The sequence below is a fragment of the Coregonus lavaretus genome (assembly GCF_964263955.1).
Source record: "Coregonus lavaretus genome assembly, contig: HAP1_SCAFFOLD_372, whole genome shotgun sequence".
NCBI lineage: Eukaryota > Metazoa > Chordata > Actinopteri > Salmoniformes > Salmonidae > Coregonus > Coregonus lavaretus.
The window spans coordinates 113,824-124,108 of record NW_028160424.1 but is presented as its reverse complement, the minus strand read 5'-3'; positions in this window follow the sequence as shown (position 1 = coordinate 124,108).

Here is a 10,285-nt window from a genome sequence, read left to right as displayed (position 1 = left end):
ACCCCTGGGCTCCATCGTGTGTGTTGTTGACTGGGGCCTGAGAGGTGGAAGAGGACACAGCAGGAACTAAAGTTGTGGGTGAGGTCAGAGAGATGTCTTGAGGGGTCAGCTTTTCTGTCAAGGTTCAACAGTTTTTGTATTTCATTTATTAGTGTTTAAGTGACACAATTTCAGCGTGATATATCAATGTATCATGTATGCAAAATGACTTAAGTTGAATTCTGTGAATTTGAAAGACTAATTTCACTATATTTGGTTAAAACTGGTCTCTCATTACTTACTGATGATGGTGTCAGTCTGCGTTGTGGTCAGTTGATTGACAGTGGAGATGGTGATGGTGGAAGTGGGGGTAGGGGTGGTGGTGGAGGCAGGTGTGATACTCTGTGTTGTGGTCAGTTGATTGACAGTGATGTGAACAGGCATCTGTAGGTCACCTGTGGAACACCAGTACCAGCCAGTATCCCCCATATTCAATCCATTCAGAGTCACTGTTAAAATGTGTCTGTTGTTGTTATCAATGGTCTGCTGTGATGTCACTGATGTTCCATCTAAAAGACCTGAATATCTTCCCACCAAGGGGACATAGTAGATACCCATCTTACACCACAACCACTTCTTAGCCACAGTGTTACTATAGTGACAACAGACAGTGACACTCCCTCCTTCAACTCCAGTCACCTCCTGTTGGTCCACATAGAGTCCTGGAGTACCTGAACACAGAGGTACAGACACAAATTCACCAAGGGAGAAGCAACGCATGTCATTTCATAGACAATGATGTACACTGAGTGTACAAAACATTAAGAACACCTGCTCTCTCCATGACATAGACTGAACAGGTGAATCCAGGTGAAAGCTAGTATCCTTTATTAATGTCACTTGTTAAATCCGCTTCAATCAGTGTAGATGAAGGAAAAGAGACAGGTTAAAGAAGGATTTTTAAGCCTTGAGCAAATTGAGACATGGATTGTGTATGTATGCCATTAAGAGGGTGAATGGGCAATAACAAATATTTAAGTGCCTTTGAACGGGGTATGGTAGTACGTGCCAGGCGCACCGGTTTGAGTGTGTCAAGAACTGCAACGCTGCTGGGTTTTTTAACGCTCAACCGTTTCCCATGTGTATCAAGAATGTTCCACCACCCAAAGGATATCCAGCCAACTTCACACAACTGTGGGAAGCATTGGAGTCAACTGTCAGCGTCTGGGTGCAGTGGGGAAACGGAATCAGGCGCAGGACACAGAACTGAGAATAAATGGCTTTACTCGACTCCAAGTAAATATAGCAAACCCTCCACGCAGGGAAGAGCAAAAACAACAGCTCAACAGACGACGTAACAAAGAACAATCACGCACACACTCAGGAGGGAAAACAGAGGTAATATAGGGAAACTAATAAGCCTAATGAGTAACAGGTGTGAACAATACAGACAGAACTAGTGAGACACAGAAACATCGATCGGTGGCAGCTAGTACTCCGGTGACGACGACCGCCGAAGCCTGCCCGAACGAGGAGAAGGGGCAGCCTCGGCCGTATCCGTGACAGTACCCCCCACCTGACGCACGGCTCCAGCCTTGCGTCGACACCGGCCTCGGGGACGGCCAGGAGGACGCGGAGCAGGGCGAGTCAGATGACGACGATGGAACTCCCTTAACAAGGAGGGATCGAGGATGTCCCTCCTGGGAACCCAGCTCCGTTCCTCCGGACCGTACCCGTCCCACTCCACGAGATACTGCAGGCCTCCAACCCGACGCCTCAAATCCATGATGGAACGGACCGAGTACGCCGGTGCCCCCTCAATGTCCAATGGGGGCGGAGGAACCTCCTGCACCTCGGTCTCCTGGAGCGAACCAGCTACCACCGGCCTGAGGAGAGACACATGGAACGAGGGGTTAATACGGTAATCGGGGGGAGCTGTAACCTATAACAAACCTCATTCAACCTCCTCAGGACTTTAAAGGGCCCCACAAACCGCCAACCCAGCTTCCGGCAGGGCAGGCGAAGGGGCAGGTTTCGGGTTGAGAGCCAGACCCGGTCCCCCGGTGCATAAACCGGAGCCTCACTGCGGTGGCGGTCGGCACTCGTATTCTGTCTCCTAATCGCCCTTTGCAGGCGTACATGGGCAGCGTTCCATGTCTCCTCCGAGCGCTGAAACCATTCATCCACCGCAGGAGCCTCGATCTGGATCTGATGCCACGGTGCCAGGACCGGCTGGTAACCTAGTACACACTGAAAGGGAGACAGGTCAGTGGAGGAGTGGCGGAGGGAATTTTGTGCCATTTCTGCCCAGGGGATGTAAACTGACCAATCCCCCTGCCGGTCCTGGCAATACGACCTCAGAAACCTACCCACATCCTGGTTTACTCTTTCCACCTGCCCATTACTCTTGGGGTGAAAACCTGAGGTCAGGCTGACCGAGACCCCCAGATGGTCCACAAACGCCTTTCAGACCCTCGATGTGAACTGGGGACCCCGATCAGACACTATAGGGCAAAGGAATGAGACGACAGGACTTAGAAAACCGATCCACAACGACCAGGATCGTGGTGTTACCCTGTGACGGAGGAAGATCTGTAACAAAGTCCACCGATAGGTGTGACCACGGCCGCTGTGGAACGGGGAGAGGTTGTAATTTACCTCTGGGCAGGTGTCTAGGTGCTTTGCACTGAGCGCACACCGAACAGGAAGAAACATAAACCCTCACGTCCTGAGCTAAGGTGGGCCACCAGTACTTCCCACTAAGACAGCGCACTGTCTGACCAATGCCAGGATGGCAAGAAGAAGGTGACGTGTAAGCCCAATAAATCAAACGATCGCGAACCTCTGACGGAATGTACGCACGACCCACTGGACACTGGGGGGGAGTGGGCTCCGTGCGTAACGCCCGCTCGATGTCCGCGTTAACCTCCCATACCACCGGCGCCACCAGACAAGAAGCCGGAAGTGTGGGAGTAGGCTCCCTGGTCCGATCCTCTGAGTCAAATAGCCGGGACAGAGCGTCTGCCTTAGCATTCTGGGAACCTGGTCTATACGATAGGGTGAACACAAAACGCGTGAAAAACATGGCCCACCTTGCCTGACGAGGATTCAGTCTCCTCGCTGCCCGAATGTACTCCAGATTGCGGTGGTCAGTCAAAATGAGAAAAGGGTGTTTAGCCCCCTCAAGCCAATGTCTCCACACCTTAAGAGCTTTCACAACAGCTAACAGCTCCTGATCCCCCACGTCGTAGTTTTGCTCCGCCGGGCTGAGCTTCTTCGAGAAGAAAGCACAGGGGCGGAGTTTGGGAGGCGTACCCGAGCGCTGAGACAGTACAGCTCCTATCCCGCCTCGGACGCGTCCACCTCGACTATGAATTGCAAGGACGGATCCGGATGAGCCAGCACGGGAGCCGTGGTGAACAGCGCCTTCAGCTGACCAAAAACCACTGCAGGCGCACCGAACCGCCCTTTAGCAAAGAGGTTATGGGAGCTGCTACCTGGCCAAAGCCCTGGATAAATCTCCGGTAGTAGTTGGCAAAACCCCAAAATCGCTGCACCTCCTTTACCGTGGTAGGAGTCGGCCAATTACGCACGGCTGAAATGTGGTCACACTCCATCTCGACCCCTGACTCTGACAAGCGGTATCCTAAGAAGGAGACGGACTGTCTGAAGAACAGACATTTCTCAGCCTTAACGTACAGGTCACGCTCCAACAGTCTACCAAGCATCTTGCGCACCAGGGACACATGAGAATATCATCTATATACACCACTACACCCTGTCCGTGCAGGTCCCTGAAAAATCTCATCGACAAAAGATTGAAAGACTGAGGGAGCATTCATCAACCTGTACGGCATGACGAGGTACTCATAGTGACCAGAGGTGGTACTAAATGCCGTCTTCCACTCGTCCCCCTCCCGGATACGGATCAGATTGTACGCGCTCCTGAGGTCCAATTTTGTGAAGAAGCGTGCCCCGTGCAATGACTCCGTCATACTAGCAATGAGAGGAAGAGGATAGCTGTATTTTACGGTTATCTGATTTAGACCTCGATAGTCAATGCACGGGCGTAAACCTCCATCCTTTTTCTTCACAAAAAAGAAACTCGAGGAGGCAGGGGAAGTGGAGGGCCGAATGTATCCCTGTCCCAGAGATTCGGTGACATATGTCTCCATAGCCACCGTCTCCTCCTGTGACAGAGGATACACGTGACTCCTGGGAAGTGCAGCACCCTCACGGAGATCTATCGCACAATCCCCTCGTCGATGGGGTGGTAATTGAGTCGCCTTCCATTTACAGAAGGCGAGAGCCAAATCGGCATATTCTGAGGGAATGTGCATTGGGGAGACATGGTTTGGACTCTCCACCGTGGTTGCCCCTACGGAAACACCTACACACCTTCCCGAGCACTGAGGTGACCATCCCTTAAGAGCCCTCTGTTGCCACGAAATACTGGGGCCATGGGTGGCTAGCCAGGGAAGGCCCAGCACCATGGGAAATGCAGGGGTATCAATAAGGAAGAGACTAATTCTCTCTTCATGACCCCCCTGTGTCTCCATCCGAAGTGGAGCTGTGACCTCCCTAACCATACCTGACCCTAATGGGCGACTATCTAGGGCACGTATGGGGAAGGGCACATCTAACGGCAATATAGGAATCCCTAATCTATGCGCAACCAATCTGTCCATGAAATTCCCAGCTGCGCCGGAATCTACGAGCGCCCTATGCTGGGAATGTGGGGAAAACTCAGGCTCCATAGGTGTGGACTCGGAAGTGCTGGGGGATGGACTGGACGGACCCTGATCTGGACGTCCGCGGGTAGCCAACAGGTTATCCAGCCAGATCGATAAATCTACCAGCTGGTCCGGGTTAAGATTAGTGTCCCTGCAGGCCAGCTCCCGACGAACGAGGGAGCCGGGTGGATGGTGGCCAGGTAAAGTTCCACCTGGAGCAGGAAACCCTTACACCCGGCAGCTGTCCCATCGTATTCCCTCGGGAGCGAGAGCTGAAGACCACTGGACCCAGGGTTTGAGGATCTTGATGGAAGAGAAATCGGCGAAAGAGGATGTGTAGAAAACCCAACTCTCTCCCATCGATCCATGGTGTGGATCACTTGATCCAGAGCCGAACCTAGTCGCTGCAGCATGGTCGCGTGCTGGTGGATGCGTTCCTCCAACAAAGCGCTGGGATCGGGCGTGCCTGCTGACTCCATAACGGGTGCGTGATTCTGTCAGCGTCTGGGTGCAGTGGAGAAACGGAATCAGGCGCAGGACACAGATCTGAGAATAAATGGCTTTACTCGACTCCAAGTAAATATAGCAAACCCTCCACGCAGGGAAGAGCAAAAACAACAGCTCAACAGACGACATAACAAAGAACAATCACGCACACACTCAGGAGGGAAAACAGAGGTAATATAGGGAAACTAATAAGCCTAATGAGTAACAGGTGTGAACAATACAGACAGAACTAGTGAGACACAGAAACATCGATCGGTGGCAGCTAGTACTACTCGGCCGTATCCGTGACATCAACATGGGCCAGCATCTCTGTGGAACACATTTGACACCTTGTAGAGTCCATGCCCTGACGAATTGAGGCTGTTCTGAGGTCAAAAGGGGGTGCAACTCAATATTAGGGAGGTGTTCCTAATGTTTTGTACACTCAGTGTATACAAACACTAGATTGCTGATGCTATGTATTGGCCAATGAGAGGCTTTGAAGCCACCGTCCGCCATATTGGTACTACTCAGAAGGAGCGGTCTTCAATAGGAAGAATGGAATTCTACAGTATTTCAATTTAATGTCTCAAAGATAATTAATAAATCAGCATTTGGTTGTGATTTTGATTTCATTATGCATGGCTTATGAATGTGTTATGAAGTCCTTATGTAGAAACCCTTCATAATAAAGTGTTTCTGTTCTCCACAGTATAACAATGTATACCCACAATGAAAACACACTCCATACAGACATTGTATCTGCCTATATGTATAGCCATGTAAATACATTGTATTTAGAGCCTTAAAACAGTCTTCCCCAAATCAACAGCTACATAGCTGTGTCATACTGAACAAATAAAAAAACAGTGTGATTGAGGAGAGGTATGGGGAGCTAACCTGTGGTAACTGACAGGTGCAAGTATGTATGTTGATCTCTTCCTGTAGTCTCCACAGCACACCAGTAATACCCAGAGTCCTCTGGCTGCAGATCAGTCATGGTAACAGAGAAGATTCTTCGGGTGACATCATCAGAGATTGACACCGTCCCAGATATCTTTGGTTGGTCTGTGCGTACTAGAGCAGAACAAGAATTCCAGTAATCTCCTTGACACCAGTATTTGACATATTCTATGTATCTCAGATTATAGCGACATGGGATGGTGATGGAGTTTCCTGTCTTCACAGACACCTTAATCACTGTGGACACACCGTACTCCCCTGCCTGGGTACATGCAGACACAGCAACAGAAAACACATTTAGACTCAGTCCTTTCGGTCAACTGATAAGGTGGTCTACCAATTACCCATTCAGGTGGACAAGGACAACAGTCGGAGTGAGTAGTGTACAAAATGGCTGGTATGGCAGGGATGAGTGTGGGCTGAATATGTAGGCTAGCTAATATTTTGTCTGACTTCAAGCAGCAGCGCACTGAACCATGAGACTTTTTCACTTCATAAAAACATTTTACCCTTACCTGAGAGTCTGGAGAAGAGGAGGAGGAGGAGGGAGAGATGAAGAGCCATGTGTGGTTTGTGTTTCTGTGTTATAGTACCTGTACACAAATGTATGTGTCAAGGACCGAGGCACCAAAGACAATGACTCCTATTCACATCACTGTCTGTACCCCTCATTCTGCTTCTGTTAAAGTGAACATTCCCCTGATTGGCTGGTAACAATACATTCTTTGGATCAGTCATTACAATTTATATGATTTGATTTATTCAAATTAATTGATTTCAATTCTTTATTTATGTACTTACTTGATGTATTTGTTCCCAATAAAGTTAGACCAATATCTCTACAGACCAGACCAAAAATCAGCTTCAAAGTAAACCCATGATTAGACTTCCAGTCTATGTGATTTTAAGGTGTTTTGCCAAAATCCAGATATGAACCCTCTCTGTCTTAAAAAGAATTAGACTAGAAAGGAATATAAATAGAAACAATAAACGTTGTCCAGGAAATAAACCCTGGTCATAGACACAGCTCCAAACCACATTGTCCTGTAAGGTAGCGAATCAGCAGTAGAAGCTGCTGTACCACAAGACTACAGATTTCAGGTTAACTCAATGCATTACATGTTGATAAAAGACTGCTTAGCTAAACTGTAGGGTTGGTTGGCAGTGGCTGGTATGGTGTCACTATTGGTTTATTTGACAAAAAGGTTGTTGCAGTTCCAGAATCCAGTGAGGAATATTTGCAGTGTGGGACAAAAACAGGAAAACCACACCAAAAAATTACAAACTTGAAAAACACGAGACTAGACTTCAACTTGGTTTTCAATCGATGCCCATATGTCTTGGGTTCTAAACGCTACATGCTTCTGCATCAAAAGTTCATTGCCGCGTTCACGTGCTGTCAGATTTCTTTGAAATTCCTAGTTCCGACTGGGAATTTTCACATGAAAAACCCTCCAAGTCGGAATTACAAGGGGTTTTGAGAAAATGTTGCTGCCCGAGTTGTTGAGTTGTGAAGTTTCACCACTGACCTTTTAACCTTTTCAACCAAAGGATGACAACAAATACATTTTTGACCACTACAGCCTCATCAATATGTATAATGTAGCTAGTTTGACCATATTGTCAATGTTAAGTAAGCTAGCTAAACTCTTATTAGTTGAAGAATTGTTCCGACCAAATCACTAAAAAGCACATGAATGAAACAAAGTTGTATTTCCGACACCACAACTAGGAAATAGGAAATTCTGATGAGTACGTGAATGCAGCATTTCATGGTCGTCACTAGCTTCCATAGCCACAAAGTCATAAACCCCGCCCATTTCTACAATTGATGTTCTTAAAATTCTATTTTAAACCTAACCTTAACCCTAAACTAACCACACTGCTAACCTTATGCCTAACCTTAAATAAAATGTTGACTTTGTGGCTGTGGAATCTGACTCGGTGGCTATGGAACTTAGTGGAATCTGCTTATCATGGTCTGCCCGCGACTCCAGGTCCGGGACGAGCTCTACCCCAGCCTATAAATTGCCATAGCCCCTCCAACGGAAACAATCAAATTCAATAAAGAAACTATACATTCAAAATTGCTAAAAATATTCTAAAAAACATAATAAAAGGTGCCATAAATTAATCAAAGTAAATGTTTACAGAAACCAACTTAAGGTACTTAAACAGTAACATATGATAAATGCCCCACTGTTCATCAATTCCCCTGCCCTGTACTTTAACAGATTTGGTTTGAACCCCGGGAACTCCTCCACAATTGTCCTTTGACTCTCCACTCGGGTTAATAATTTATTTTGGGCAGACAGAGACCAGGACACATTCTTGGATCCCGGGCTGAAGGAGATGGTGAAGTTGAACCGAGTGAATAGCAGGGCCTGTCGAGATTGCCTGGAGTTGAGGCGCTTGGCGGTGTGGAGATATTCCAGGTTCTTGTGATCCATCCACACTATGAAAGGGTGTTCCTTCCTCTCTAACCAGTGCCTCCACTCCTCTAACGCCATCTTAACCGTGAAGAGTTCTCGGTTACCCGCGTCATAATTCCTTTCAGTGGTGTTGAGACGATGGGAGAGGAAAGTGCAGGGATGCAACATTTGGTCTTGGGCCGAACGCTGGGACAGGACAGACCCCAATCTGATGTCCAAGGCGTCGACCTCCAACACGAACTGCCAGGACTGATCCGGATGGATTAGGATGGGGGCGGTTGTGAATCGGTGCTTGAGGTCTAAGAACGCCCGGTCTGCAGCTGGAGACCACGTGAACGGGACCTTGGGAGAGGTGAGTGCTGAAAAACATGGAGGACATGTTATTGAACCAAGCGGGAAAAAACAAGAATGTCATTGAGGTAGACGAACACGAACCGGTTCAACATGTCACGGAGAACATTGTTAACCAGGGCCTGGAACACTGCAGGAGCGTTGGTCAGTCCGAATGGCATAACAAGGTATTCGTAGTGCCTGCTAGCCGTGTTAAAGGATGTCTTCTACTTGTCCCCTTCCCGTATCCATACCAGATGGTAGGCGTTCAGGAGGTCCAACTTGGAGAAGATGGTAGCCCCCTGGAGAGACTCAAAAGCCGAGGCGATGAGGTGAAGTGAGTAACGTTTTTTAACTGTGATGTCATTCAGGCCCCGATAGTCGATACGCAGACGCAAGGTTTTGTCCTTCTTCTCCACAAAGAAGAACCCTGTGCCGGCGGGGGAGGCAGAAGGACAGATACACCCTGCAGCCAGGGAGTCCTCAATGTACGTTTCCATCGCCTTGGTCTCCGGACCGGACAGGGAATAGAGCCACCCCTGAGGCGGTGCAGTGCCCGGGAGAAGGTCAATGGCGCAGTCATAGGGCCGATGCGGAGGAAGTGAGGTGGCACGGGCCTTGCTGAAAACCTCCCGGACGTCCTGGTATTCCACGGGAATGGCGAAGAGGTCCGAGACTTTACCCAAGCCTGCAGGAATACGTCCCGGGGCAGGCTGCGCCTACTTCAGGCATTAAGCATGGCAGAATGCGCTCCAAACCTTGATCGAACCCACAGTCCAGTCCACAAGGGGATTGTGTCTTTGGAGCCATGAAAACCCCAACACAACGGGTACCTGAGGGGATTCGATAAGTAGAAACTGGATCGTCTCGCTGTGGTTGCCTGACACTCGCAGGTTGATAGGAACCATGTTGTGGGTGACTGCCAATAGAACGCTCATCCAGCGCTCCGACGTCCATGGGAATGGAGAGGGTTTGAGTGGGGATTCCCAACTCTGACACCAGGGTAGTGTCCATAAAGCTCTTGTCGGCCCCAGAGTCAATGAGTATCGGGAGAGATTTGGACCGGTCACCGCACAGCAGGATGGCATGGAGAGGGGTACGAGTAATGGGAGACTGGACATTCTCCGTAATGGCCACCAGTGTACTCATACCTCCTGATGAGCCGGGTCTTTTTACAGGACAGGTAGAAATATAATGACAGCCCTATGTGTTCAGTCTGTGTAACCATTCGGCAGGAGACAATCTAGCTCTGCCAAGTTGCATAGGCTCCGGAGGAGGCGAGTCGGCAACCCTCTGTGATTTCTGAGAGAACTCGGGTGACATCGGATTCACTCGGAAGTGTAGACTTCGGGGATTTCCGGG